The sequence below is a fragment of the Dermacentor variabilis genome, chromosome 4, assembly GCF_050947875.1.
Source record: "Dermacentor variabilis isolate Ectoservices chromosome 4, ASM5094787v1, whole genome shotgun sequence".
NCBI classification, from domain to species: domain Eukaryota; kingdom Metazoa; phylum Arthropoda; class Arachnida; order Ixodida; family Ixodidae; genus Dermacentor; species Dermacentor variabilis.
The window spans coordinates 46,568,577-46,593,674 of NC_134571.1; positions in this window are offsets into that span (position 1 = coordinate 46,568,577).

Sequence of the window (25,098 nt, forward strand, 5' to 3'; positions counted from 1 at the left end):
AATTATTTTATGGCACATACTGCAGTTTACGAATTGTACCCTTCTGAGTTTGCAAGACGTACCCGTTTGAAATGAATTTATAGGATGACACCAGTTTCGAAATACTATTACCCTAAGTGTGGAACGAAATACATGGGCATTCCAGTTACTTCTTGTGCTTCAATGCGTCAAAGAGCGTTTTGTTAAGAAAGGTAGGTGGAACAACAGTGCATTTTTATGGCAAGTTTGATGACGCATATCTCGAAACTGGCGTCATTCTGGAAATTATTTCCAAGTAGATACGCCTCGGAACCTCACCAGCTACAATTCGTAAATTTCAATGTGTGCCGTAAAGTAACGAATTCAAAAAATAATTACTAGATTTCTGTTAATCATTTCAATATATGTTTCTATTTCTCGTGCAATTACTGTCCGCCTATCCGAATAATACAGCACGAAGAGCACAATTATGTCATCTGTAACAGGCTATTTCTTAAAGTTCCATAAAACTCAAAAATGATCCCCCCGTATACTACAAGGTTATAAAATTTGGCTTCTCAGCTATTTGATTAGGAAGCGACGTAAAAAGGCGTTCCACTTCAAGGTCAACCTGCTTTATGCTACGAAAATAGCATTGATATTGAAATCCATCAGGAATATATCACAGTAAGCGCGCGTTCGGCAGTAAAGTCCGACAGCCCTTACAACGTATGTATATATACCACAAGGCGTAGACGGGAAACCGAGGAAAGGTTAACGAAGCGCACGTTTGGTTTGGTTCCCTTCATAGAAGAGGGGGAGTGAAAAGGGAGTAATAATAGGAAGAGTGAGATAGGACACTAACTATATATGCGCGCTGCCTGAAGTGCGCATTACGTCTATGCGAACAGTCACCGATATTCGTCTACAAAGTTTCAGTTGTTGAGGAGCTGGCACATTGCCCTTACAGCTTTTTCTGCGCGAGCGACGCTCGTGGCGATATATTTAAAGGATATTTAGCTCTGAAAACGGACTTGCACGAGGTCGAGCCGGTTTAATAACGCTGTCTGCCATTTGCTGCCTCAGAGTGCGGTCGAAAGCTGACGAGGCGTGCCGCATTCTCCCACTCACAAGGGTCGTATACAAATTTGTACGTGAGCCACCGATTCTGACGAGGCGCCCCGCGTTACGGGCCGACGAAGACGTTGCGTCGTTCAAGTGGGAGGCTCTGCCCTAGCTGCGCCGTCCCGATTTCGAATCCCAACTATGGGCAGTCCAACGGGATCGCGACGTGGCTGAGAGGCTAGGTCTCTTTGTCCCGACGTGGGAGCGGCCCGCTACATGCTGCAGTGCACGTTCTCATGGACCTCAATAAAATTTTTCAATCCATCCATCCATTCCTTAATTCGACTATACAATTTTGCAAAATTATGTACGCATTTTCACACGTTTGTTTGTTTATATTTTGCAAGTTTCGCGGCTACATTACTGGATTTTCATTTTCCTCCGTTTTTGGTGTCTCATTTGTACTCCTTTCTTCTTTCCCTGGCCGGCTATAACATTTCACGTGCTCACCGTCAGTTGAAGCACGCTGCCTATCCTTTACCATTCTTCTTACTCGGAACGTGGCTACAACCGTCGATGGCACAAAAAGCGATCCGCGCAATAATACGCTATTTGAAGTGCACCGGTTTAAAAGACCGACCCCTTATAGCGCCCCTGTGCATCATTCCACGTGCGCTCTGTGTTCACTCTCTTCCTCTCTTGCTCTTTCTATTCCGTCTTCCCTCACCCCCAGTGTAGGGTAGCAAATCGGGCGCTTGTCTGTTTGACCTCCGTGCCTTTCGCCTCCTTGCTTTCCATTACACGAGCCTGTTGCGGCCCAGGGAATGTAGTCAGGTGAAATTTGCCCCGTTCTTAAGTTGTAGTTCTGCTGAAAAGCAAAATTTTATCTGGACTACGATGGCGCTTCGGCAGGCGATGTTATTCAAAGGAGTTCATTCAAGAGATATTCGCGTATTGGGATTCCAACGTAAAAAGCTCAATTTCTAGTTTAATTAGTGCCGAAATGTTATATTTTTGTTGCAGATCTAATTACTGGGACTGTCGTGAGCAATGATTAAAACTAGGCGAAAGAATTCAAATTCGAAACGCTAAGTTGAATAAATTAATTGCTGCGCCATTGAAAAGGCAGAGTAAATGATATAACAAAAAAAAAATGAAGTATAAGTTTCATTCTCCAAAGAACCCGATTTATCACGACCTATAGAATGACTTTCACTCATGTCTAATGCAGGAGACATTAAGGTTATACGAAAAAAAAAAAGAACGTTGAGATGAAATGTTGAGATGAAATGTCGTTCGTGTTGTCCACTTCTCTGCTCTTGTGTGCTGTCTGCACGCCTCACCTCTTTTTTGTATAATGAATCCTTACCAACTAGCTCAGCTTTTTGTCGTTCTAAACGAAATGTAACAAATTATTAAAAAAGTACGTTCAACGTTAATTACAGACTTCACATTTTCGAGTTTTCGCAAAGAAAAGAAAAAGTCACATAGAAAATCCCTGCTTATTCAGCCAAAGCTCGAAAGTTCCGAATTTCGGTCTTATTTAGTATACCGTCTCATTCCCTCTGAAGTCGTGATATACGCATCCATGCGCACTGCATGTCTTAACGATTGCGATCAACTGTTGTTATCCGTTTGTTCTGACTACACTGCCGTCATACACTTATTGTATGTTCACAGACGAGCATGAAATGGACCCAGAATATACCATAATATATTTTCAACTCAACGAACACTGTAGGAACGCCACTTGAGATTCTCGACTGCATAATTACTCATTACGGAGCCTAAGTGCCGCAAAGGCGAGACTACAGCATCCACAGAAACCGTTTGAGAAATTCTATTGTCCTTACGAGGACCTTTCGTTGCATTCAATAGACGCTCCGTTGGAATGCGACTGTTTATCGTGAGTGATCTTTTGCTATAGCGAAGATCACTCGTAGGGCATAACCTATAGGTTATGCTCAACGAATACGCACAAACAGGAAAGAACACACGAGCAGAGTGGATTTTCAAATTAAACATGCAATACCTTTTTGCTATAGGGCTTAATGTTTTCCTGGTGCTTTGCTCATTTTTTCCAGCGTTCCAGTCTAAATGGTTTCCCCGAGTGGGCTTACCACTGCGGAGAGCTCTCGCGCTAATGCGAGTCCAAAGTGCGCGGGAAGTGGGTATATATATATAGGTTGTTTTGGGAAGTGCTTTCAGGAGCCGTTCGTAAGTTATTTTTCTCTAGGACGCGTGTAACCAAGATTTTTTATTCAAGGTGACGGAAAAGAAGTACTTACTGCTGGACGTGTTGTTAATCTATATATACTCAAAGAAGACTGGCGCAAACGGACAGGGACAAGGCAGCAAACACGGACAAGCGCAGTCCTTGTTTTCTGTCTTGTCCCTGTTCGTTCGCGCCATTTTTCTTTGAGTAACGGAAAAATCCTAATTGCCTCGCCTTCCACTGCTGTCGTTCATGGTAATTCCAATTTATGTAATGTCGAAATACTTTTCACGGGAGAGATAAACATGTACGAGATAGATATGCAGAAAGAGAGATAGAGATAGATAAGCACGCGACCGAGTACAATGAACGCATACATAAGGAAGGTCACGCAAAAAATTATTATTTTATTTGATATGGCAATTTTCGTTTCCATTTCTTTCTTTATTTCCTTCCTTCTTACACGTTTCATTGATAATATTCACGTTATGACGGCTGCGTTAAGCGAAATCAAGAATGCAAGAAATATTGTGGAACAAAGACACCATAGGGTGTACATGTTTTTTTCCCCCCTTTCTTTACCTGTACCACAAACGCCTGTGTCAGATAACACAATTGTAAACCTTAAACGAAATTACTCGAGGAGGTGGAAACTCAAAAGCAATGAAATGTATAATTGACTTATTAACAAAATTCGCTAATTCAGTTTCTTAATAATTAATTTAGAGCACATATTTCGATTTACGAATTGCAGCTAGTGAACTTGCAAGACATATGGACATGAAATGAATTCTGAGGATCGCACCGGTTTCGAGATATGCGCCGTCAAACTTGTATTCAAAATAACCTGTTGTTCCATCTAGTCTTGGATAAAACGCGGTTTTATGCATTGAAGCACCAAAGTAAACACAACGCCAATTATTTTGTCGGACACTTTGAAAATTATTGCCTCGAATTCTGCGTGGTCCTTATAATTCGTTTCATGTGGCTACATCGCCTTGCAAGCTCGCTGGGTACAACTTGTACATGAAAAAGTATGATGATGATGATGATTATCATCATCATTATCATGATCATCATCATCATCATCATAGGATATGTGCCGTAAAGTAATTAGTCACGCAGTTAATCAGTGATTTTTGTTAATTATCCTGTTATGCATTATGAAATACCCTGCTATGAATTGTTCCATCTTACGCAGGAAATCTTTAGAAATTTGACCCAGCCAAGAAAGCACCAGTGCATCTTGGAAAAATAAACGCTACACAGAGAGAGTCATTCTTCGATAGAAGCGGGAGATGTTAGTCTGGCTGCATACGCCTAGCCAGCTACTCCAGATGACAATGGTGACACGTGAAATGACCCACTATTAGGTAGTTCGTGTGCCCGTCAAGAACAAGCACACAATCCAACAGGTAGCTATATAATTATAACTGCATCAGCGAAAGAGAAACAGCGTCTTCGTTGCATTCGAGGCGCTCACTACAACACCGCAGCCTGCTGCATTAAACACATTCCGGGACAACAAATGGCCCAAAGCAGCGACGTCTTTCGAAGACTGGGTCGGATTGAGGGCTGACGTGAGAAAGAGTTATCTCACAACGGAGCTTTGCATAAAAAAGGTCTCATACATGCAGTAAGTCATACCTTGCTGGATTGCCCTTCCCCATAGCTACTTCCGAAAAGAGGCTTCGCATTATCATCCAAATATGTTATTCTCTCTCTCTCTCTTCCGCTCGATTCTATGCCACTGTCATAATCCACCGCCCGCGGCCGGTTCATCGCATTGATAACGCTGGCGGAGCGTGGCTCTCACCACTGACGAAACACGAACAGCGCGAAAAGGAATGACATCGGAAAAGGCATCGCTACGAAATCGAGGCCCCTATTTCAGACTGGTTCTCGACAGCGCAATCAGCGTTGACGCGCATAAGAAGCGTCATCGCATGCATCGCACAGGTTAAACGGATGCCGATGGCGACAATTGCAGTTTGAACAAGTAGCAGCTCCAAAGGCGACGTTAAGCCGAATACGGTGTAAGCGCGTATAGTCAAGTTTTGCAAGTGGCCCTCGGCACGTGAAATTCACCACTAAGCTGCCATCATATAGTCATGCATGTATTCTAATAGCCAAATGGTCAAATAACATTTGCAGCAGTAGTTGCAATGAGAGCTTCGCTCGGTCAGCGGGCGGTGCTATGACCGCGGAAAGATCAACACCCGACACATTTCGGAGTTTTAAAAATGGTGGGCCCTAATTTAGTAATCTCTATCGCACAAGCGTGGAGAAGAACACCCGAACAGTTCCAGTTCTGATTACGCTGAACGTTCCTGACACGGTTTCTTAGCTACTAAACGTTTTTCTGAAGGACGTTTTTTTCTGAAATATTTCACTGTGCGCATAACCACCCGATTCTTGGCGCCTACCCAACTGTAGGTACGTGCCATGTTTCAAAGGCACATCATCATCATCACCATCATCATCATCACCATCATCATCATCATCATCATCATCATCATCATGGAAGGGAGAGGTAAGGACGCTTTTCTGCTAAAACAATGTTTCAGCCATAACCAGAACCAACTAAGCCCATCTTTTCACTCTTATAGGTATACTCTAAGGTGGTTGCATTCGCACCCCCCATTTCTAGAACTCTTCACTACTTGATACGCACTGCGGCGTTCACGCATAAGACATGTTCAGCTGCAGCTGGCCTTTTCCGGGTGTCCGTGTAGGCAGATGCTTTACCGCGGTACCACGCTCGCATACAAATCGTATTATACGTGCCGGGTGGGGCGCCTTAATTTTTCCCCTTTCACCTATACGAGAGTGCACGCGGGAGTCGTCGAGAACTGCGCGAAGAACTGCGCTGGCGGGGACCGGCGGATGCCCGTTTCAGGAGCCATTGGGCACGCCAATCTTTCTGGGCAGGCATGGCTCGCTTCCTGCACGCAGTCGTAGTCGTCGCCGCCGTCGTCGCGGTGACGTAGCGGCCTCCCTTTTGCCCCGACGCTGCCGCGACAACCGTAGTGCTGTGCGGCAGGGAAAAAAAGGTGCCCACCTCCCCCAACCTTTCTTTGATGGCCGTGGAGAAACGTGGGGAGGAGGAAGGTCGAGAAGGAGAAAACGCTGCGACAATGCGGGTTCCCTTCGCATTGTCCCGCAGCCGCCTGTAGCTTGCCGCCCAACAGGGCTATATATACCGTATTTACCCGAATGTATTTATACGCAGCCTGTAGTCTGCAGGGCCTGTAGGAGTATGTAATCAGCAGGTCGTAAAATCAATGAAAAAAAACAAGAAAAAGTAACGTCAAAGTTTGGGCTAGTTGCTTCTGCATGTTTCAAAATGTAGATGCGGGAATTTAAAAAAAATGTTATAATAAGTTTTTAGGTTTCACGTGCCAAAACAACGATCTGATTATGAGGCACGCCGTAGTGGGGGAACTCTTTTTTTTTAATTTTGACTTACCTGGAGAACATTAACATGCACCCAATGCACAGTACACGGGCGTTTGTGCACTTCGCCCCATTCGAAATGCGGTCGCCACGGCCGGGATTCGATCCCGCAACATCGTGCCTACCAGCGCAACGCCATATCCACTAAGCAACCACGGTGGGTGCGCGAACACAATGTTTATGTCCTCGTCATCTTTCCTGCTTATGTCCTCGTCAAAACTTCATGCTGTTAGATTTAACAAACAGAAAAATAGGGATATAGTTACCTAGTAAGTACTGGCTAGCTCGGTCCTTCCAAGTTGAGGTAGAGAAATTTTATTTCTTCCTAGGCTAAATTTCTATACTTCAAGAAATGAGTGGCCAAATACATTCTATACGAATGTGCATACATAGGGCAAATCAGTTCTGCGGAATCCCGCCAGGTGGAGGAAGTATCATAAAACGGAAATATTATCATCCACCCAAATGTAGCTCGCGGCTGCAAAGGAAGCCCATGCGGGTTTCTCAGAAAGAAGGCTTCGCTGTAGAAGAAAAATTCCTCCTGGTCCAGGATTCGAACCGAGGACCAACGCCTCTCCGGAGCGGTAGCTCTACTATCGGAGCTAACCAGGAGGCCAGCATATATATATATATATATATATATATATATATATATATATATACATATATATATATCTAGGGGGTTAACCGAGGGGCCCGATTTTTATTAGTCATATAATAAGAAGCCAACAAACACTGACACCAAGGACAACATAGGGGAAATTACTTGTGCTTAATAAATGAACTAAAGAAACGACAAATCAATGGAAATTAAAGTGGATGAAAAAAAAACTTGCCGCATGTGGGAACCGAACCCACAACCTTCGCATTTCGCGAAGGTTGTGTTTTAGTTGTGAATGTTGTCCTTGGTGTCAGTGTTTGTTGGCTTCTTATGATATGACTATATATATATATATATATATATATATATATATATATATATATATATATATATATATATATATATATATATATATATATATATATATATATATATATATAGTCATATCATAAGAAGCATGTATACTCTCTGTATACCATGCCTGCTGCGAAGACGCTTCTATACACACACACACACACACACACACACACACACACACACACATATATATATATATATATATATATATATATATATATATATATATATATATATATATATGTGTGTGTGTGTGTGTGTGTGTGTGTGTGTGTGTGTGTGTGTGTGTGTGTGTGTGTGTGTGTGTGTGTGTGTGTGTGTGTGTGTGTGTGTGTGTGTAGGCATGGTATACAGAGAAGACACCGCCGCGGTTTAGGAATGCCACGAAGCTTGGGGCACGTGTAAGCGCGAGTGCTTGATATGGAACATGCTCACAACATGTTACAACACATTACCACGGGCTTAAGCAGTCGGAACAGCCACCTTTCACACGCGCTGTAGCACGTCGCATGCATGGAACGCCGCGTCGCATACCATGTGCCATACGCCAAATTGAAAGGCGGACAGGAAATAACTAATCAGAAAGTTTCTGCACGTAATTATATAGAAGTGCGACATGTAATCGTTCTGCAGCCTGTTAGTAGTACCAAGTGTGCATTTCTGAACTTGCATTAAACATCTGTTACAAATACAGGTTAGTCGGCAAACGGAAGAACGCATTGGATTTAGGCTGATATTATCCTATGGTCCATTCTGAGGTCAGTGCCACGAGCATGAAAAGCTCTCCCGTGGTAAGTCATTTAGCTCGTCGTCTTCATGCTCCCCGTATAAACCGCACGGCCATCAGAAAGAAAAAAGCACGCAGGTGTTCAGACTCCGTATAGGCCGGTTCCAAAGCTTTGCATTCGGCCCTAACATATCTGACTGCATTCGAGGAAACACGGTATAAGCGCCCGCGCGAGTAAGCTGCAAGAGGGAAGCGTAGAGTCGTCCCTTATATACAGACCAGAGTCGGTTCAGTTTCGAATGCCCTCGAGTATGTGACATGTGGACGTGTGTGGGCTTGATGTGTGAAGGGAAAGAATAGGTATACGGTGAGTGAGAAAGAAAAGAAAGGCGTAGTCACTAAGTGTCTCCCGACAAAAGGCAACGCTCACAATTGCTGTCAGAGGGGAAATAATGCGAGCACGTTTCTGTCGGGATGATGATCGCAGTGGGGCGTATATATAGGAGAGGAGGCCTGCCGTTTCCCAGCACACGCTATACGTGATCGCAGACCTGATCATGACTTCTTATTTTTTTTTTCGTGATGAAAATGAACTAAGTATGAGTAAAAAAATTTCAGCTGTGAGGAAATCTTAAAGCCAGCGCGAAACCAGAGCACCATTCGTAGCATCGAGATAGGCCGAAACGCATAACGCCCAAGAGGTTTCAGCAGGAGGAAAAAAATCGAGATATAGTGTCATATAGCACACGCTGCCTACAGCTTGCTCTTACTAAGTTTAGATAAATAAATTTAGTTCACTAAACGACAAAGGGATCGTTAAAGACGTAAAATGCTATGAAGTACAGCAAATGTTTGGTACCACTTCCATTTCGGTAATTTCCACTTGTGGACGATGCGTTTGCTGTGTTATGTGCTCCCTCTCTCTCTCCTCCCATCTTTCACCCCCCCCCCCATCCCGCTCCCATGTGTAGGGTAGCAAACCGATTAGGCTACACTGGTTAACCTCCCTGCCTTCCTTCTCCACTTTTTCCTTCCTTTCCTTCCACTTGTGGCGTTCCAAACATGTGATTGGTGAGGGAGCTCTATATAGGGTTAGGGGATGCCGGGCCCTTTGCAAGTTTAAGAGAAAGAATACGAACGGAGGAAACTAGGAAGGCCAATCGTAAAAGTACACGGTTGGCTACCCTACACAGGGTGAACATTTTTTCCCTCTGTGCCCTTGGCACGATAGTCAGGGATAGCCGGTTTATTCTCCTTCTTACACAGAAGGAGAAGGAAATATAAATATGTCTGAAAGAAGACAGGGTGAAAAAGAATGTTTCTTTGACACTTGGCGTACATAAGGAAAACTTCATGAGGTGAAAGGCAATCACATATAGGCTCACTAATTTTAATACATGCAAAAGCGTCTTCACCTGCATTGTGCGCCAGTGAATGGCGAGGTCTGTGCTGAAGTCCCGTGAATGCTAAACATGTGAAAAGGGTGGCGATGTTAGCTTGTTGAGAGATCCTGGCTAAGTAAGCATCCGGCCAAGAATGCACCCATGCCTATTGTACCGTTGCGCTGCTGCTAGTCCTTACCAAAATCATCGTGAACTTCTGTTAAGTTTCTATTGAGTTTGTGTTATTTCTGTAGACTCTCTGTTCAAATTCAATTTAATTTCGTGTATTATTTTTCTAAGGGCTGGCAGCCGCTCTAGTCTGCCGACTCCGGAACAAAGGCACACGCGAAAATCTTTCTAGGGTTCTCTTCCAAAATGAGAAAACAACCAGCCGAGCACTGGATTGAGGGACATCGTTATTAAAATCATGTGACTTTCCGGCAGCGTTGGGACTCGATCCCACATCTACCATCGTATGAGACAAATGTACCGCTTCATAGCTAAAACTGAATTTGTTTTCTTTTGTTTTTCTTAAGGATCATATGGGGCATACAACAAAATCGAATAAAAGCTTTTAAATCTGCATTAATCTGCAGAAACTGCAGTAATGTGGCTGCGCAAACTTAAAGTCCGTCAACTAACGGGTGTAGTTTTTAGGTGCACATGACTTCAGTACCGCCCTTCTTAAGATCTTAAGTTTTATTGCCCATGTTTCACCGCAGTTGTATGAATAAAATTAAGTAAGAGTGTTATCGGTCGCTTGTGCCAACGTTACGAACGTTATGAGGAAATATTACGCTAAATACACGTGGGGAAAGTAAAATAAAAATCTAGTAAACAGTTACCACCTTAGATGGCACGCAGGGCCAAGCACAATGAACGCGATACGAATCAAGATCCAGCTGCTGCAGCCTTTAAAAAAATGATGTCAGAAATAACTATCAAGAAGAAAGAGAAATGTAGCTTAGGAGGCGGGCGGCTTCATACAAATCAGTTTAAGCAAGAGGACATCCTGCCACGTGTCTGCTTTCTTTCTCCTTGCCTTAAGGCATGCGCTTGTTTAAACAAGAAAAAAAAATCTGAGAAAAGAAATGATAAGCCATTGCTATATATATTTTACAGCGATTGTCAAAACATGGTGTTACATGATTAGGCTAAGCTTTCCGTAGCCTCTAGCCTGAAGACCGATTACGCAACTTGCCGTTGTGTAATCTCCATGTCACTCACAGACGTTCGTGTTGCCAGGGTTTCTTCTTGTTCTATAGATTTTTAAGCCATGTCACACGGGTAATATGAATGTATCGCTGTACGCTGCAGAAATCCGGGTCTTGAGTATATAGAGTGCAAAGCCACATCACTACGAAGCGCCACCAGTCTAAAGAAGGAAGCAGGCACCAAGTCAACAAGCACAACGGACACTTAAAAGAGGAAAAAAAAAATAAGATGCTTTCTTTCTTTTTTTTTTTTTTGTTCTGAGCGCTTCCTTTGAGAGTCACCTTCCCAACGAAACACACGCCGAGGTTCGGCGTTCTACCGATAAGTTACACAGCCTGTACACATTGCCGAAAGTAAAAGCAACGCGACGCTCACTCGTTCGTTCTGAAGGGTCTGAAAAGGCGAAACGCAAAACCCGGGTCAGTGTAAACCGTCTCGTAACTTACGCGGGATTGCAAACGTAACGACGCCCTGTTACCGCGGGGACGCGGCCGGGGTCGGGGGTGTCACGAAACGGGGCGAGAGGCCGCAGTCCCAATCGCTAGGCGCGGACGGACACAATGCGAAGCGCGGACGGGTTGAACTGCCGTAACAACCCGTTTATAGGCTGCCAAAGCGCGCTCTCTCAATATATATCCCGCGATATTTCCCCCTCGGCGAGCGTCGCCATAAATCGAGCTTCTTTCAATAACGGCGGCGTGTATGTATGCAGAGCGCGGTGCCGCGCGCCGAGCACAGTCGGAGAGCACGTACGGTATGCCCCCGTTGAACACACGCATATGTGAGCTCGCAAGGGCATATTGTATGTAGGCGCGGAAGAGATACGCTTACGAGCGCCGTTCATCTACGCTTTGGGCACATCCCTGTACGACGGAGGCGATGAATCGGTCCCCAAAGGGTTTTGCTTCGAGCCTATCTCACGGATATAAACTTGCGATTCCCAAACAACCCCTCACACACCGTCAGGAGCTGCAGCTCTGCAGGCACGCAGACGGTACAGAGCGAGAGAGAGAGGCCCGAGCTCCCTTTCTGTCTTGCTTCCATACTGCGCCGATGTAACCCAAACTACCCGAAAAAAGCAAGTGCTAACGAACGGAAATGAAGGTAGACAAAGAGTTGAAAAAGTGGGCAGAGGACGAAAGGAGGACGAGGAACAAAAGGAAAAGCGGGCGGCGCGAATGGTGGTACGTGCGTGTGCGCGCCTGCGCGCAGTAAATGTTTATTAGCGCGTAAAAAAACTGTTCCCCAAAGAGAGCGTCTCTGCCTGGCGGGCATATACGGCTGTAGAACATATACACTCGCGCGCGAGCACCAGCTCTGGTGCACCATACAGAGATGCTGCTGTGGGTGCACTCGTAGCTGAGCGCTCTCCTGCACACGCCCCCCTAAAAAAAATAAAAAATAAAACACACAACGCTGCGCGAGCAAGCGCGTGCGTTAGGCTCTCTCGCGAAGTGAAAGGGGTGCAGCATGCGTGTGTGTGCGTCTGTGGATGTGCTTCGTCCGACGTATAATGCGCGCTGCCGCCGCTGCTGCTGCGTCGAGCTTGCGCCGGGAGCAGACCTCTTCTTTCCTCGCTTTCCGCCCATTGTCGAAAGTCACATGCGGGAAATGGAAGCAGAGATAGCGCACAAGGGGGAAAAAAGGAGAGTGCGTGCGTGTGTGTGGTGGAAAAAAAATGAATGACAATAATTGCCGCAGTCTGGAAAACCCGTTTTCGTGCAGTTAATGGCTCGGAACGCGAGTGCTATAGTAGAAATACACATGCGCAAGACGCCGCCGGTGCAGACTGAGCCATGCTGCCGCCGAGAAGAAAGGAGAGGAGGAAAGAAGCCTGGCGGCAGCAGGTGGTACTTCCGGCATGCGCTGTACTTGTCCGTGTTGCAGTGCTCGCAATAACGCGTGCGCGTTATGCGCGGAAACCATCTAAGCTGAGGGAGAGTGAGGCAGAAGGTCAGTGCATGAGGACAACATGAATGATACGCGTTTGAATGTGCGACGCTTTGAATTGAAACATAAAAACTGAAAGATGACAAAGCACTGAAGGACCGTTCAAAGTTAAGATTGTCTAATTGGTTCAGGGTTAAGAAGCTTCATGGGGGGGTAAAGAAACACACAAGCGTCACTGGTCTCACCAGTAGTTTCTGGCCATATTCGCTGTAGCAGAAATTTTTGCGACTTATTGCGTTAGAATAGTTTCCTCGGTTGGTGAAAGAATGCGTGGAGCAAACGTAAGTTATAGCCGTCCGCAACGAGGATCTTGGAGAGCGAGTCGACACAATATGATACACATGGACGTCCGTTTACTCTGCGCTGAACCAGAATGGCAAATGTGAGCAGCAGTTAAACCAAATAATTCATTGCGGTACTTGCTAAGAACGATAGTAAAACCCTGTCAAGCATGTCATTTAGTATACGAAACTATAAGCTAAGTAAACGGCTGGTAAAACAAGTCACGCAAAAGTGAGAGGGAAGGCAGAGTTTCATTATGAAAAGCCTCCCTTCTCTGTTGATATATTTCACACGCTATTTACTATACAATGAGAGCACCACGCACACAGATATAGGTTCACCTACAAAGCATCATAGCTAGGTTTTGAATTAGTTCCTACTTATATGTTTCCTACTCTTAATTCCTACTCGGATGGTCTTATATCGCTCCTTGAGCTTGAGTTGTATGCATCAAAATTGTAAATAGCAAGTGTTGTATATATTTTTTTCTCATTGCATTTTTCTCTCGCCAAATTCTTGTTCAATGTTCCCACTGATGTATGGTGTCCAAGGTTGTTATGAATGAATGCTTCACCCTATTTAGACAACGGTTTTCGCTAGAGTTTTCGAGTATAAATATATTGAACTATAGTGTTTGTACTCTGCCGGTATTTAATTTTATTTTTCTGAAATTATTTGTATTTATAGTCTTCCGACTGTTCGTGCCCTTCATTAACGCTGGCTGCGTACCTTGTACTTATGTGGCTTGTCCAAGTGTTATATAATGTACATTTCATATATATCATTTCTGTTTTACATTAAGTATATTGCCTGTACGAACTAATTATCCTACGAAGATGTCCTTCCTGTTATGATGCCTGATGGGTCTGTCTATATTGACAAATAAATAATTTAGTATACGTGGAGCTGCGAAATTGTGTAACGAATAGTCTAGTATACTTTATTCCTGTTTTAATAGTAGAAACAGTTGTGAACTAGATCATTGTATACTAAAATTAGCGAGAACCAAGCATCACGTGTGGCGAGTTTTTACTGCTTCTTCGAGTATACAAGGGTGTACTCTTTTATTTTACTTTATAGTGTATGATCAGTACACCTTTATCATGCTTGAAAAGCTTGCGGCCCTTTATACGAAATGCTCCATTACTGCAAGAGTACTAGAGAACTGGAAGAATGCCAACATTATACAAATCCACAAGAAGGGAGACGTTAAAGAATTGAAAAATTATACGCCCATGAGCTTACTTCCAGTATTGTGTAAAATATTCACCATGATAATTTCCAATAGAATAAGGGCAACACTTGACTTCAGTCAACCAAGAGAACAGGCTAGCTTCAGGAAGGGATACTCTACAATGGATCGCACCCATGTAATCAATCAGGTAATCGAGAAATCTGCAGAGCACAATCAGCCTCTCTATATGGCTTTCATAGATCATGAAACGGCATTTGATTCAGTAGAGATACCACAAGTCATAGAGGCAATACGTAATTAAGGAGTACAGGAGGCTTACGTAAATATCCTGAAAAATATCTACAGAGATTCCACAGATACCTTAATTCTCCACAAGAAAAGTAGGAAGATAACTATAAAGAAAGGGGTCAGACAAGGAGACACAATCTCAATGCTATTCACTGCATGCTTGGAAGAAGTATTCAAGCTATTGAACTGGGAAGGCTTAGGAGTAAGGATCAATGGCGAATATCTCAGCAACCATCGGTTTGCAGATGATATTGTCCTGTTCAGCAACGCTGGGAACGAATTACAACAAATGACTGAGAACCTTAACAGAGAGCGTGAGTGGGGTTGAAGATTAATATGCAGAATATAAACAAAGTGAACAATAGCAGGGCAAGAGAACAAGAGTTCAGGATCGCTAGTCAGCCTCTAGAGTCTGTGAAGGAGTACGTTTACCTAGGTCAACTAATCACAGGGAACCCTGACCATGAGAAGGAAATTCACAGAAGAATAAAAATGGGTTGGATCGCATACGGCAGAAAACGTGAACTCCTGACTGGAAGCTTACCATTATCATTAAAAAGAAAGGTGTACAATCAGTGCTTTCTACCGGTGTTAACATATGGGGCAGAAACTTGGAGACTGACAAAGAAGCTCGAGAACAAGATAAGGACCACACAAAGAGCGATGGGACGAAGAATGCTATGCATAACGTAATACAGAATGAGAGCAGTGTCGATCAGGGAGCAAAAGAGGATAGCCGATATTCTAATTGACATTAAGAGAAAGAAATGGAGTTGGGCAGCTCATGTAATGCGTATGCTAGATAACCGGTGGACCATTGGGGTTACAGAATGGGTGCCAAGAGAAGGGAAACGCAGACGGGGTGGGCAGAAGACTAGATGGGGAGATGAAGAAATTCGCAGGCGCAAGTTACCATTGATTAGCGCAGGACAGGGGTAAGTGGATATCGCAGGGAGAGGCTTCCGTCCTGCAGTGCACATAAAATAGGCTTATAATGATGAATGATCAATAAGAGGATCACGGTTCGAACGACGCCATCACTTTATATTGCTACGGAACAGCCGCCACAGTGTGGCTGCACTGAGGAGAAGGAAGACGACGTGGCCACCGCTTGATATAGCGTCGCCATCATTGCCACCGCTTGTCTGCGTGTAAATATATTGTAGACTCGTACGTCAGCTACACGTAACATTAATTTGGTGGAGGTGGACGTTCCCCGTACCCGTCATGGAGCTTCGCAGCGGTCGCAACGGCGACAGTGCAACTTCGGCTCCTGCTGGCGGCACTTCCTCTACGCAACCGTCTCCGCCTGCAGCCCCGACCTACGTCGCCATTTCCCCACCTCGGGATCCTGGTGTTTTTAACGGAGTCGGCAGTCCTGATGTTGACGACTGGCTCCGCTTATACGAACGTGTCAGCACCAGTCACAGGTGGGATTCGACTATTATGCTCGCGAACGTTGTTTTCTACCTCGACGGAGCTCCACTTGCATGGTTCCAGACTCACGAAGAAGAGATCTCGAGCTGGGATCTCTTCAAAGAGAAGCTCCGCGACCTTTTTGGCAATCCCTTCGGTCGTCAAGTCACTGCCAAGAAAGCCCTAGCCACACGTGTACAGACGTCGACCGAGTCCTACGTGTCCTACATTCTCGACGTCTTGGCCCTTTGTGCCAAGGCTGACCCGACCATGTCTGAGGACGATAAGGTAAATCACGTCCTCAAAGGGATTGCTGACGACGCCTTCAATTTACTGGTGTTTACCAACGTCACCAGCATCGATACGATCCTCAAGGAGTGCCGCCGTCTTGAGCATGCTAAAAGCCGCCGGTTATCCCAGCACATCACGCGACTTCCCAACACAGCTGCTACGTCATCCTGTGACGACCTCTTCCACCAGCCGTCGCGATGTGACAACTTGACCCGCATTATTCGTCGTGAGGTCGAAGCGGCACAACCGGCGGCCCCTTCCTTTCCGTCACCTGATCATTCTCCGGTGACAATCTCCTTGATCCAGGCCATCGTCCGTCAAGAGTTATCCAACGTCGGCCTGCACTCCATTCGTTCCGCATGCTCGGAACCTCTCTCTCCACGCACGGCCCCACCGCGCCCTTCTTACTCTTATGGACAGCGCAACCCCTCAGAATGGCGAACCGTGGACGACAAGCCGATCTGTTTTAACTGCCGACGCATTGGACATGTCGCTCGCCACTGCCGCAGCCGCTGGACTTCCCCCACACGCTATTCTCCTAATTACCACCCTCGCCCCTCTAGTGCGTCCTTTTCCTTCGCCCCTTCTATGCCCACCCCATCATCTGACCCTGCGACGCCTTTGACACGTCCCCGCTACTCCCGCTCGCCTTCTCCCTCCCGTCGTCAATCTCGCTCGCCCCCGTCTCGCCGTGCTTCTTCTCCGACCTACTCGCCGCTCCCCCGACCGGAAAACTAGACAGCGCAGCTTCTGGAGGTGAAGCTGCAAAGACGACATTGGCTCAAAATCCTCGCTTCACCTTACCGACGAACCAGAATCTTTTGGACGTTCTCGTCGACAATGTTCCTGTGTGCGCGTTGATTGACACCGGGGCGCATGTGTCCATTATGAGTGCTGCTCTTCGCCGTCGGCTCAAGAAAGTTCTGACGCCTGCCCCGAACCGATTTGTACAAGTCGCCGACGGAGGGACTGTCGCTATTGTTGGCATGTGCTCTGCCCGACTCACCATTGCTGAGAGACACACCGTCGTTCTCTTCACCGTCATCGAGCATTGCCCTCACGAACTCATTCTCGGTCTGGATTTTCTTGCCCATCATTCTGCCCTCATTGACTGTTCGGCCGGCTCACTTCGCCTTGACTTGCCTCTTCTTGCCGACCCTGTGGACCCGCCTCCCGGCCATCTGAGCTGCATCGATTTTATTCGCCTACCACCTCACTCTATGACACACGTTGACTTGTTGTCCTCACCAGCTGTACCTGACGGCAATTACGTGGCCGCACCACTTCCGGCCGTTATGCTTACACATGGTGTTATCGTGCCGCACACTGTGCTGAAAATTACTGGTAACCGCACCTGCCTTCCACTCGTCAATTTCGCGCTAACCGCGCAAGTTCTGCCTCAGGGGATCTCCTTGGCTATAATTCGCGCTTTGCAGGATGATGAGGTTGAGCCATTCACAGTGGAAGATCGTTACAGCTCAGCCCATACCGTGACGTCATCGCACAGTACTGACGTCGACATGAAGAAGATGGTCTCCTCTGACCTTACACCTGCTCAAGCTGCAGCCCTTTGCCGCGTTCTTGAAGGCTATCGCGACATTTTTGACTTTGCCAATCGACCCTTAGGTCAAACGTCCGTCGTGACCCATCGCATAAACACTGGCGATGCGAACCCTATTCACCGTCGTCCATATCGTGTTTCTGCGTCAGAACGAGCTGTTATCCAACAGGAAGTCAAAAAGATGCTTGCAAAGGACATTATCGAGCCTTCCTGTAATCCCTGGGCTTCTCCCGTCGTACTAGTCAAAAAGAAGGATGGAACGTGGCGTTTTTGTGTCGATTATCGCCACCTGAACAAAATCACAAAAAAGGACGTGTACCCTTTGCCACGTATTGATGACGCTCTAGACTGCCTGTACGGTGCCACTTATTTTTCTTCTATCGACTTACGGTCCGGATACTGGCAGATATCCGTCGACGCCATGGACAGAGAGAAGACTGCATTTGTTACCCCTGACGGCCTTTATCAGTTCAAGGTGATGCCTTTCGGTCTCTGTAACGCGCCCGCCACCTTCGAACGAATGATGGACTCTTTGCTTCAGGGGTTCAAGTGGTCCACCTGTTTGTGCTATCTGGACGACGTCATCGTTTACTCACCCACATTTGACACGCATCTAGACCGCCTTTCAGCGATTCTTGACGTGTTCCGCCGCGCCGGTCTCCAGTTGAACTCGTCAAAATGTCACTTCGCTCGCCGCCAAATCACCGTCCTTGGACACCTCGTGGACGCCAGAGGCGTGCGACCTGACCCGGACAAGATTCGCGCCGTTACGAACTTTCCTGTTCCGAAGTCTACCAAGGACGTTCGTAGTTTCGTAGGGCTGTGCTCATATTTCCGACGCTTTGTGAAGGATTTTGCGACCATCGCCCGTCCCCTTACCGACCTCTTGAAGAAAGACGCCCTCTTTTCTTGGGGACCTGACCATGCCGCATCTTTTTCGCAGCTCACTACTCTCCTTACCACGCCTCCAATTCTGGCCCATTTTGACCCGTCTGCTTCAACGGAAGTTCGAACTGATGCCAGTGGTCACGGCATAGGAGCAGTATTAGCACAACACCAGCGTGGACATGATCGCGTTATAGCCTATGCCAGCCGACTTCTATCACCCGCCGAGCGCAATTATTCAATCACAGAGCGCGAGTGCCTCGCTCTTGTGTGGGCTGTTGCCAAGTTTCGCCCCTACTTGTACGGACGCCCCTTCTGTGTCATCACTGATCACCACGCGCTCTGCTGGCTATCCTCGCTCAAGGACCCCTCGGGACGACTCGCTCGCTGGGCGTTACGCCTGCAAGAATATACCTTCTCCGTGGTATACAAGACGGGACGCTTGCACCAGGATGCCGATTGTTTGTCCCGCTACCCCGTCGACGACCCGGCTGATGCGGACACCATCACTTGCGTTTTCTCTGTGTCCAAGTTGCTCGAAATCGGCAATGAGCAACGCCGCGATCCTTCCTTACGAGCCCTCATCGACCATCTGGAGTCAACGCCTGGCGACGCTTCTCTCCGGATGTTTCTCCTTAAGGAAGGGACACTATACCGCCGCAATCTCGATCCACACGGCCGTGACCTTCTGCTCGTAATTCCATCCCACTTGCGGTCGACTGTCCTCCAACAACTTCACGACGCTCCCGTGGCTGGACACTTGGGCGTCTCGCGCACATACGACCGTGTACGCCGTCGCTTCTTTTGGCCGGGTCTCGCTCGCTCCGTGCGGCGCTACGTTGCCGCTTGTGAGCCCTGTCAGCGCCGGAAGAAGCCCTCAACACCTCCAGCTGGATGTCTTCAGCCGATCGACATCCCACCGGAACCCTTTTTCCGTGTTGGTCTAGACCTTCTTGGACCGTTCCCTCTCTCGGGCTCCGGCAATAAATGGGTCGCCGTCGCTACTGATTATGCTACGCGGTACGCAATCACCAGAGCCCTCCCGACAAGTTGTGCTACTGACGTTGCTGACTTTCTGCTCTATGACATCATTTTAGTGCACGGTGCCCCGCGCCAATTACTCACTGACCGTGGCCGCAGCTTTCTGTCGGCAGTCGTCGAGGACATTCTCCACTCCTGCTCGACTAAGCACAAGTTCAGCACGTCCTACCACCCACAGACCAACGGCCTCACGGAGCGCCTCAACCGGACCATCACCGACATGCTATCCAAGTACGTCGCGACCGACCACCACGACTGGGATCTTCACTTACCATATGTGACGTTCGCGTATAATTCATCGCGTCACGACACCGCCGGCTATTCGCCATTCTATCTCCTATATGGCCGAGAACCCGCGTTGCCCTTGGACACATTGTTGCCCTCGGCCACACGTTCAACCACTGAATACGCCCGCGACGCGATCGCACACGCCGACCACGCGCGCCAGCTCGCCCGCACCCGTCTCGAGGCCTCGCAGGAGCATCAGAGACGCCTCTATGATTGCCACCATCGCGACGTACAGTTTACTCCGGGTTCTCTGGTGCTTCTCTGGACCCCCATTCGACGTGTGGGCCTTTCCGAAAAGCTGCTGTCCCGCTACACTGGCCCATACCGTGTGGTGCGACAAGTGACCGATGTCACGTATGAAGTCGTCCCCGCCGACCTGTCAGCGTCATCGTCGGCTGCAAGTGACATCGTTCACGTGGCGAGACTAAAGCCATATCACACACCTTTCGCCGCGGATGTGTAGATTCAGCACCGGGACGGCGCTTCTACTGCCGGGGGTGATGCTACGGAACAGCCGCCACAGTGTGGCTGCACTGAGGAGAAGGAAGACGACGTGGCCACCGCTTGATATAGCGTCGCCATCATTGCCACCGCTTGTCTGCGTGTAAATATATTGTAGACTCGTACGTCAGCTACACGTAACAATATAATAAAAAAAAGGTTATTAGACAAACTGGGCACTGTGTTGCTTTCTCTCATTCCCTGATCCTGACATGCATCTGAAGTGCTGTCGAAGGAAGGCACATTGAGTAACATTACAGCACAGCTTTACAGAGTGCGCGCTTTTCCAGAAAGCATGCGTGCTTGCTCAGAAGCCTACGGGACGTCCTCGCGCTTCTTTTCGCGTTTCTGATATCGCCACGTGGTGACACCGGAACGACGGACACGGCGAGCTGAAGACAACCAACCTGCGTTGGCTCAGCAAGCAGGAAGTCGCGAGGATGCTACCATAGTCGCAGTAACCAGGATAGGGCGCAGTAATCACTCTCGTAAAGCTGTTCAAGATGCGGGCTGACAGATAGAAACGCACTGTTACCACTGACAGCGGTTCAACGTGGCGTCCCTCTACTAAACCATTCAACCTAACACGCCAAAGATGACTAGGCTGCCTGTGACAAAGGTAGGCCCACCTACAGAAACATCGGCCAGGCTCTGTCTGGGGCATTTTACCCCTGCCTATCAAAACTGTACATAAAGCATAGTTATCACATTTAATTGCAAGCGAGATATTGAATGTGAATTGCGCGGCTCCTAGTCGGACTGCCTAGTTTAGTTTCCATTCATGGACGCTGCACTGTCCAAAGATGTATAGGTTTTCGGGACTTTGGTGTGCTTCGTAGAACCAGTCGGTAGAAGAACAATCTTGGTTGACCAAATTTAAGTGAGGAAACGTTGGAGGACGATTTTCAAACTCAAGCGAAATCTCCTCGGTAGACCTGCTGAGATACGCTGCTGTGGAATCTCAGTGGTTGCTTCCGCTGGTTAAATGCTTTCGGGCAAGTGTGTGGCACTATGCCTCCAGGATCGCCTCCGCACTGCAAGCCACATTAAAACTCTTAGGAGGTCACACATATCGCGCACCGGTATCATGAATGGCCCACCGAGTCACCACCTTTGCTTAGATTGTCTTCGGGCTCGGCCCCGTTAACTCGGCTGAACGGCCGTCCACGCAAACTGAGCAGAAGAGCCAAAGAATACTTTGCATCAATACGGCGCAGTACCTGGTATCCATAAGAGACAGTTCGGCCATCATATTGCTTGAAGCCGATGCCCACCACCCAGAGCGTAACACTAGCCAAGCATGGGGCACCGCAATCTGCGGTCTGCGCAGCAATTCCACGAGTGTGTACGTAATGCAACCCCGCACGCCATTACTGTTCGGAAAATAAGCGCGAAGAAGATAAAATCTATCCGTATACTCTCGCTCTTTGGGGTGACGCGGGTATACTCTGCGGCGAAGTGTATGCGGGAAAGCAAACTGCCCACAGCCCGGGATCTTGATGGAAGCTTTAAGTTCTAGAAGTAGGGAGGGCTGCTGCTATCCCGTATACCCCCTTTGAGTTATCCGACTCCTTTTTCTTCAGTTTCATTTTCCTTCTATTTTCCTTTCCTTTCTTCAGTTTAGTTTGGAGAACACGCCTTCGCACTGTGCAAATGCGGTCGTCCTGGGTGTTCGAACGGGGAACGTTTCTCCGGTCTGGTTGCCACCGCGGGCTAATTGCGATAGAGGCAATTACCGAGGTCCCCGCGATAAAACAATCATATTTATTTTTTTCTTGCTTTATTTCCCCGTATTCTTCCTTTAGTTGTTTTGCACTTCCTTTACCACTTCTTTTACTGTTTGATTCACAAAGGAAGATTCTCGCTTCGTGTACGTAGCAAGATCAGCGAGGAAGCGCGGCGAGAAAACAAAAAGACGAACTGATCAACCTAAAAAACCGGAGCAATGAAAAAAAAAAGAATTCTGTGAGAGAGCTACAAAAAAAAAAAAAGGTCATTTATTATGGCTGCTGTTCTCTCTCCTATATCTTGCTGCTTTATTCCCAGGAGGCATCGGTTGTTGTTCTTTGTTTTAACTTTACAGCGTGGTTTTGAAGCTTTATCTCTCATAAGTTGCGTCCTCCAGCAGCTAATGCGTAACTGTGCTTTACGAATGCTTGGCATGTGAAAACCTTTAATACCACCCTGAGCACTACATATTGGAGGCTTCGAGTATGCACGACACGTCCAAGTAACAACAACAATCAGAAACATGGTTCTTCTCGTAGCACACATACGCTACAGACACCCATTTGACTCAGGACAGTGCTTGCATTTTTATCCGCGCTGGTATAGCACTAGCAGCAACGATAAAGACTAACAAACTTAGACGATGCTGCGACAACAATAGGGAAATAACTCTCCTTAATGTTTAGTCATTCTTCAAGAGAAGAACAATTTAGGAGAGGAGAAAATGGGAGTTTTCTAGAAATTATAGGATAAAAAAAAAAAAACACTTTCCCCGCTGACGACGTGCTCGACAGGCCTACTACGTTCTACGGCTGGGGCGCTCCTCGCGCCAAACAAAACGGTGGAGGCGAACAACAAGAAGCCCGGACAATTGGATTAAGGCGTTCACGGTGCCACGGTTTTTCACTGCATAGGCTGTTCAGAGCAACCCCGGGCCACGTTATGTTGTGTTCGCGTTGTAACAATGCCTTTCACTTCCGAAACTGAACTTTTCAAACTTTCCAAGCCGATAGCAAGCAGCCAAGTGCAAGACGATGATTACGGGGTGTTACGCAGATATAAAATTTTGGTAGGGGGCAGGGTACCCTAAAGCAAGGAAGGAGAAGGTTTCTTTCTGTTTTTTTTCTACTTCTTGCTATTGATGTTTTTTTTTTCTTTTTTCATGGTTTGTACTTTCGGCGTCACTAAAGCATATTTGCGAGGAAATGGAACGCAGTACTTACCTCGTAGCTTGAACAAGAGCTTCTTGGTCTCCTTTGCATAGCAAGCAATCTGGCTGGGCTCCAGAGAGTTATCAGAGACGATGATTTTTGGAGCGTGACCACATCGATTGCTGGCGCTGAAATCAATTCTCACGTCGCTGCAGTAATTGAAGTTCACCAGTCTGAGTGACAGTCTCTTCTTGGTACGAATCGTCTGGGGCACTCTCTTCCCTTTTCTTTCCTTTTATTCCCCCTTTCGTTTTCCCCCAGGGTCGGGTAGCAAATAGGATGCTCTTCTGGTGGAACTCCATATTACCTTTCTTCTTCTTTCAGTTCTTATCCTTCACTTCTCTTTCTCTCGCTCGTCCTATGTCTGACCCTCACTACTCTTACAGGCCTTATGCCTATAACTCGCCTTCTCCAATACCGGTGTCACACGCGCACTAAAGCTGTATCATCAATGGTGACTGAAAGCTGTGACCTTAAATGTTGTCGCGCCCGTAAGCGAAAATAAAAAAAGCTGCCAGTGCTAAACGAAAGGGGTTACTTGAGAGACGTAGTGGCAATAATTTCACACCTGTTTAAGGCTGCGACTTGTTTCCAAAGCTGGCAGGCCACGAGCACCTCAGTGATTACTTACTCTGGACGTGCGATATAGACATCGCTCGTTCGCTCGCTCGCTCGCTCACTCACTCACTCACTCACTCACTCACTCACTCACTCACTCACTCACTCACTCACTCACTCACTCACTCACTCACTCACTCACTCACTCACTCACTCACTCACTCACTCACTCACTCACTCATCACTCACTCACTCACTTACTCACTCACTCACTCACTCACTCAGTGAATTCATCGAATACCTCTCTATTTCCGAGCGCGGAAGAACCACAGGAAGAATTAATTCCTACTTCCACTTCCTATTGAGAACCTTAGATAAAGATAAAATAACCCTCAACTAACATTGAACGTAATTTCAACTCTTATTCCTTTTAATTGCGCAAGAAGTCATGTCATTAGCGCGCACTTCCCATCTTATGCGTATCAGTGTATCCCCGATGAGGAGGTACGCCGAAAGCTCTGGACGAGCCGACGGGTTTTAAAATGTCGAGGCGTCCCGATGGCCTCGGTTCTGCGCACTCACGCTGTACGCCCTCTGGCGAGCCAACACGACGCGTGCTCGAGCCCATTCCTCGCGTTCATTAGTGCTTTTCATTCTTGCTTTTGCAGAGCCGAAGGTGAGATTTTTCAAGCGCAAATGAAAAATATGGGACCCCCTCCATATTTGCTGTTTGGAATAAATCTGCATCGCACACGCACGCGGCAACGCGACACCGCAGGAGCTCGTCGGCGCAGTTATTTGCATGCGGATTAAATTACGACGCCCGGCGGAGGTGCGCGCGTGCTGCGTAGAGAAAAGGGAGGAAAGGAGAAAGGTAAAAAAACGAATAAATAAAAGTGCGCGATTTTTCACGTTGTGTCTCTTTTG